The sequence below is a fragment of the Orycteropus afer genome, unplaced genomic scaffold (genome assembly GCF_000298275.1).
Source record: "Orycteropus afer afer isolate SDZICR_OR568_19922 unplaced genomic scaffold, OryAfe1.0 scaffold00063, whole genome shotgun sequence".
NCBI classification, from domain to species: domain Eukaryota; kingdom Metazoa; phylum Chordata; class Mammalia; order Tubulidentata; family Orycteropodidae; genus Orycteropus; species Orycteropus afer.
Genome location: NW_006921650.1, coordinates 12,448,669 through 12,456,102, shown reverse-complemented (window position 1 = coordinate 12,456,102; position 7,434 = coordinate 12,448,669). Strand labels below are relative to the sequence as shown.

At 38.8% G+C, this 7,434-nt stretch overlaps 1 protein-coding gene and 1 pseudogene across 1 annotated transcript in view; both read left to right on the top strand.

Moving 5' to 3' along the window:
* Positions 1–7,434, top strand: part of ADAM22 (ADAM metallopeptidase domain 22) — a 339,260-nt gene that overhangs the window by 141,453 nt on the left and 190,373 nt on the right. The window lies entirely within an intron of this gene.
* Positions 5,672–6,158, top strand: LOC103196174 (annotated as a pseudogene).

The window sequence follows — 7,434 nt, the reverse complement described above, 5'->3', positions numbered from 1 at the left end:
TTAGTGATCTCTTGCTTTCTTCATGGATAATGTTCTTGATATCTTCCCATAATTCATCTGGCTTTCGGTCATTGGTGTTCAATGCATCAAATCTGTTTGTGTGTGTATATTTATGTATGTATGTATTTCTGACAGGAGAGTGCTTTTAATTTTGACTAGGGTTCGACAATAATGGAGTCCTTTACTTATAATTTTAGAGATCTGATGACTGGAAGAATTTCCCATAGACTGTGTTGGTTGACAGGGAGGAGCAGGTGTCCTGGAGAAGGAAGGTATCATGTTGCTTAAAAAATAAAACCCGTAATTGTCCACTACAGTAGCTTATGCTAACACTCAGTGTAGAGGCAGGCATGAAAATCATACAAGTGATAAAACCTAGTACTAGTGTGCCACTCCTAGTGTCAACTGGTAATTTATCCCAAAGGTTTTGTTTCAAACCTTTCATCTCCACATCTTCCAATGTCAGGCATCATTGTCCTATGGTGTTAGGACTCTCGCCCTGCATCTTGGTGACAGGTGAGTTGGCACAGTGAGTTGTAAGATTATACATAGATACCATTTCTATGTAGCATAGTGCCTAAGGCACTTGACTGCTAATTAGAAGGCTGGCGGTTCAAACCCACGAGCCACTCCTCGGAAGGAAGATGGGGCAATGTACTTCTGTAGTGATACTGCCTTGGCAACCCAAGGAGGGGTCGCTATGAGTTGGGTCTGACTCAACGGCACATAACAACAACAGCAACAACACCCAAACCCACTGCTGTGAAATAAATTCCAACTCATAGTGACCCTACAGGACAGAGTCGAACTGCCCCATAGGGTTTCCAAGGATATGAATCTTTATGGAAGCAGATTGGCTCATCTTTCTCTTGCAGACCAACTGGTGGGTTCGAACCACCAATGTTTGGGTTAGTAGATGAATGTTTTAACCACTGCATCACCAGAGCTCCTTCTATACCACTAAGGCTAGCAACAACTTAACTCTACACAGACCTAATGTAAACACATAAATATTTCTCACTAAACACAAACTAAATGTGTCCTTAACTCTACTATCTTTGTCCGAAAGCCAAAAATGTCCACAGTCTCTCCAATCCAATGTGGTTAAATGTCTTTCTTTTGTAAATATAGAAAACACAAAACCATGTGAACACATTGATAAGGTCTCTTGTGGGACTTGAAAAGGAAATGTGCTTGGAAGGAGCTCTTAGCTTCATGGTAAATCTGTCTCTGGCTATAGTTCACTTGGAGCATGTCACTTAGGGGAACTCTGAAGACAGGCCACTGGATACTCTGGTTAGAGGGTGCCTGTCTCATATGAAATTATCAGAGACCATTTTGAATTTAGCTTAAGACTTAGTTGCAAGTGACAGTCACCCAATTCTAACTAGCTGCAGCTGTTTTTAGAAGACTTTTTCAGCTCAGGTAACAACCTATCAAAACCTAAGCAGGTTGGAGCTAGCTGAAGGGCCATCTGGATTCAGTGACTTGAGCACCATCATATCTCTTCATCTGTTTCTTTGTTTTCTCATCTCTTATTTGTCTTTTAGTTCTGTTCTCTGATTCTGAAAATGGCCTTAAAAAAAAAAAGATTCAGGTAGTTTGGGGTTTATATTCTTACAGTCCTATGACCTGAGAGGTAAAGGAACTTCCTTTCCAGTTCCAGTTCAAAAACATCCTTGGGAATGACTCTGCCCCCAGTTTGGAGAATGTACATATTTCTTAGACCAATGATTTTTCCATGCCTCCTCATTGGGCCAGTAAGAGGTGGGGAATTGTGATGTGTGTACGTTGGTTGGGTAGCTCTAGTGATAGTGCCTAAGGCACTTGACTACTAACCAGAAGGCTGGCAGTTCAAACCCACCAGCCATTCCTCAGAAGGAAGTTTGGGCAATCTACTTCCTTAGTAATACTGCCTCGGAAACCCAAGGAGGGGTCGCTATGAGTTGGATCTGACTCGACGGCAGTGCGTTGTGTTGTTTGTTGTTTGCTTATGTTGGTTGACAGGGAGGAGCAGGTGTCCTGGAGAAGGAAGGTATCATGTTGTTAAAAAAAAAAAACAACCTGTAATTGTCCACTACAGTAGCTTATGCTAACACTCAGTATAGAGGCAGGCATGAAAATCATACAAGTGATAAAACCTAGTACATGAAGTGTGCCACTCCTAGTGTCGACTGGTAATTTATCCCATTTTGAAGATAAATTTAGGTACAGAATTCAATAAGGCTTCCAGAAAGTGTCATCTCTGTGGTTATTAATTGTGTGGCTTTTAAAGTATATGATAGAGTATTAAGAGTTAATTCATATAATCCCTTATTAACATGGGCAAAATGGAACTAAGTTTGTTCTGAAAATGATTCAGGGGTTTGACTCATTTACTTTGGAATATAACAGTTTGGGAGAGCTGGCATTTCACAAACAAGGGATGGGAAGGCCAGGAAACTTCCAAAAGCAACACTGTTGATGTTTATACTAAAATCATAAAAGGGAGTTGTTTAAATTGGGCTATTATTGATTTAAACTCATTAAATAAGACAGTTGGTATTGAACATTGACATTGAAGACTCTGTATTTTTGTTCTTCTTAAATCACCCTGGGGGAGAACATTAATAATTGGGTAATATGTGTCTTTATTGGGTAGGTAGGGTATTGAATCCTGACCATAACCTTGTTTCTATGTCAAATATGACTTAACAAAAGCTGTACTCTTTAATAATTTGTCTGTTTATAAAAGTGAAGCTTATAAGTTTTTCTTAATGGTCTGTTAATAGGAGTGATATAGGACTTACTGGGTAATGCATGTGGTTAAGGGCTTGACTATTAGCCAAAAAGTTGGTGGTTCAAATCCACTAGAGGCAACTTGGAAGATGAGCCTAATGATGGTCTACTGTGGGATCACAGCCTTTAAAACCCTGTGGAACAGTTCCACTCCATACATATGGGCTTGCTATAAGATGGAATCGACTCAACCTCAATTGACAATAACAACAACAGGAGTGATAATATCATACATGGGTTTGAAGAAACTGTGTGGAAATTATAACTTGTATGAATTAAGCAAAATTACCATTTAAGTATCCCTATAAGGGAGCTCTGGTAGCATAGTGCCTAAGGCACTTGACTGCTAACCAGAAGGCTGGCGGTTCAAACCCACCAGCCACTCCTCGGAAGGAAGATGGGGCAATCTACTTCCATAGTGATACTGCCTCGGAAACCCAAGGAGGGGTCACTATGAGTCGGGTTTGACTCGATGGTACATAACAAAACAACAACAACATCAGTTTATGGCTCTGTGGCTTCTATTGCAGGTAAGCAGATCTTGGCTGTGATTCTCTGTATTCACCTGCATCTCTAGATTTTGGAATGGCAGTTTGCTCTTTGACCTCAGGTCTCTGATAGGTCCAAGAAAAGTCATTGATTTTTAGTTTGTTCAGTTTTTTCTTATTGGAAGGATGGGAATGACGACTCCCAATCTATTTAAATTTTGAATGTGAAACTGCAAGTCTGTATTTCAATAGATTATATTTTTCTTGAAGCTTCCAAATGCTGTATGAAGATGAGTGATTTATATTACTGTGACTTTAAAATGATGATTCTCTATACATTCATACTCATGTGGAAGGTAGTGTACAATGTTTCCTATATTCATGTTTGACTTTACTAGAATTTAAGGTCATTGAGAACAAAGACTTGTCTATATTCCCTACCCGAACACATGAATTATAGATAATCAATAAATATTCATGGAATGAATGCATTTTTATATATAGATCAGTGCCATGTATTTTAATATTTACATAATAATTTTCTTGCAAATGAGTCACTTTAAAATTTTTAAATACCTAACACAGCCTATCAGTAGTATCTGTGAAATCCTAGGCTTGATATTTTGTTATTTTTTTCTGATACATGGTGAAATCATTACATAAATATGAAAATGAATATTTCCTAAAACCCTCCTGTGTATGACTAGTGACATATATACTCATAATTGGAAGCACTGCTCTAAGATAATGAGTAATGTGTAAATGTAAGACTGATTTTTGTGAGTTTTCTCAAAAGCCAGCAGGTTAAGCACAAGCACATTGCTAATGGCAGAAGTCCTCATGGAGCGTCTGGAAAGTTAAGGAATGAAAATGAAACATAACTGCTTCTATTCTAGGAAGACTCACTTTCTCCCAACTCTTCATCACACACTTTTTCACAATAATAGTGAACCAATCCTAAAATTTGAGCATCAGCCTGGCAAGACCATTATCAGAGAGTTCCATGGTTTCTGCCAACACTGGGATACTCTCAGAAGTTGCCACATCAAACCCAGAAGTTACTTTACAGTCAGAATCTTCCTGGTACAGGAGGTTTTCAGAGGCAACCTTTACTAGGATCTTTCTGTTGAGATATGTGGTCTATTCCAGTGATCTCAAAAGCTGCCCCTCAGACAGGGTGCAAATGAATCACCTGGGAACTTTTGAAGAATTGGTTCTTAAACCAAGCACTTGAATTCGTGGAGATTCTGCTTTAATAGACATGTTAGGGGAAGACGTGCATATCTTCAGGTTTCCAGAGCTCCCTAGGTCATTCTGTCATATAACCATGAATAGGATGCTGTGGTCTATGCAGTCATTTTTGGTGTGCCATAGACCTATTAGATAATAGTTTCAGCATACATTTGTGAAACTTTATTCCTTTCATTCTGGATAGCATGCTAATACCTTAATTAATGAAAAGAATACATGGATTGTGGGTACTGAATATGCAATTATTTTGAAGAAGAGACCAAAAGAGCTTTAAAAAGCATCTCAGAAATAGTTGGAGGTTAAAGTTGATTAAGTTAGTTTTAACCCTAATAAATGTGATCTGTGGACTGGGAAGCATTTAATAAACATTAGTCTACAATGAGGAGATAAATCTTATCCTAATTTTATAGCGCTGGAAAGAGGGTGTTAGTTTACCCATATCATGCTGTATCATAGCAAAATAAAGCAACTGGATTTTGACTCTGTCCATGTAACTAGGTTGTCTCCACCATCGCTGATGCCTTTTGTTTTACATTTGGAATAGATTGTCAAGGCATGAATAACTGCAAGCATTTGGTTTCAGGGAAGGCGGTTCAGAAAAGCTAAGTGATAAAATAATATGATGGGATCAAATAAAAAACCTGCATTATTGAAACTGGAGAAGGAAATGGAAATAGACCTCCAACCATGACATTTCATCTTACAATACTAAGTGTTGGAGCTCTGGTGGTGTAGTGCCTAAGGCATTTGACTGCTAAGGAGAAGGCTGGTGGTTCAAATCCACCAGCTACTCCTTGGAAGGAAGATTGGGCAATCTACTTCAGTAGTGATAATTGCCTCAGAAACCCAAGGAGGGGTCACTATGAGTTGGATCTGACTTGACGGCAATGAGTTTATACGAAATGTCTTCTTAGCAAAACCAAGCAAAGCCTGGGAAAGCTAGAAGCTAAAAGTTGACTTCTGAAGCCAGGAAACTTCATGCACCATGCCCTAGCATGATTGAATCAATATGCTTATGTATTGTCTTTATTTCTAATTCTAAAAATTTATGCACCATTTAATATTAGTGTAATTTGTGAGCTGGAGTTTCATATTCCCTTTGAGTTTTTATTTTTGAGCAAAATTATGTAGTACATTTTGAAGCAGCCGGGAAGATGGTGGACATTCAGACCAAGCGTGCCTACCAAAAGCAGCCGACCATCTTCCAGAACAAAAAAAGGGTCCTGCAGGGAGAAACTAGCAAAAACTAGCAAGGAAAAGCTCCCGCGTTATTACAAGAACATGGGTCTGGGCTTCAAGACGCCCAAGGAGGCTGTAGAGGGCACCTACATTGACAAGAAATGCCCTTTCACTGGTAACGTCTTCATCCAAGGGCACATTCTGTCTGGCGTGGTGACCAAGATGAAGATGCAGAGAACCATTGTCATCCGCCGCGACTACCTGCACTATATCTGCAAGTACAACCGCTTTCAGAAGCGTCACAAGAACATGTCTGTGCACCTGTCCCCCTGCTTCAGGGACGTCCAGATAGGTGACATCGTCATGGTGGGCAAGTGCCGGCCCCTGAGCAAGACTGTGCGCTTCAATGTGCTCAAGGTCACCAAGGCCACTGGCTCCAAGAAGCAGTTCCAGAAGTTCTGAAAGTTCTGAGCCGCCAGGGCCGCCCTGCCCCCAAGTTAAATCAATAAAGTATTTTCTTCCCACAAAAAAAAAAAAAATTATGTAGTACATTTTTTTCATTCTCATTTGATTCAAGGAATTTTTTAATTTCATTTTTTATTTCTTCTATTACCCAGTTCTTAAGGAGAATGTTTTCAGTTTCCATATGTTTGCTCTTTTTCTGTTCATCTTCCTGTTATTGATTTCTAATTTTATAGCATTGTCATCTGAGTAGATGCTTTGTAGCATTTTAGTGTCTCAAATTTATAAAGGCTTGCTTTATGGCCTAACATATGGTCTATCCTGAAGAATGTTCCATGTGCACTGGAAAAGAATGTATATTGTGCTGTTGTTGGGTGAAGTGCTCTGTGGAGGTCTATAAGGTCAAGTTGGTGGCTTCTACTGTTTAGCTCTTCTGCGTCTTTGTTGAATTTCTTTCCAGTTCTATCTTTGTTTGAAAACGGTATATTAAAGTCTCTTACTATGACTCTGAAGTTATCTATTTCTTCTCAATTCTGTTGAAGTCTGATTTATGTATTTTGGGGCTCTCACTGGGTCCATACGTATTTATTGTGGTTAGGTCTTCTTGTTTGAGTAATCCTTTAATGATTATATGACATCCTTTCTTGTCCCTTATGGTAGTTTTTGTCTTAAAGTCCATTTGATCAGAAATTAATATTGCCACTGCTGCTCTTTTACGGTTGCCATTTGCTTGATATATCTTTTTCCAACCTTTGATTTTTAGTCTATTTTTATCTTTGTCTCTAAGGTGTGTCTCTTGTAGACAGCAGATTGATGAGTTATGTTTTCTTACCCAGTCTGCAACTCTCTGTCTCTTGAGTGGTGCATTTAATCCATTCACCTTCAGTGTAATTATGGGCAAGTATGAATAAGTTGCTGTTATTTTGTTATGTGTTTTTTCATGGTGTTCCTGGTTTTTTGGTCCATGTAATTTTCTGTGCTGAGCTCATTAACGTTTATGAATTGTGTTCTCATTTCCTTTGCTGCTGCTGTTTTACTTCTTGCTAAATATTTGTGCTTGTCCTCTTTTTTATTTTGATGTTAAGGTTTATCATTTTTCTTTGAGGTTACCCTGTGATTTATAATTTTCTCCCAGAGTTTAGAACAGTCCATTCTATCTTGCAACTCTCTTGACTTCCTCACCATTTAGAAGTTCTGTAATTACACAGTATTTTCTCTCTTTTTGGTTTATAGTTGTCCTCATTTGCAAATTGATGTCTCTGCTTTCCTGTTTACA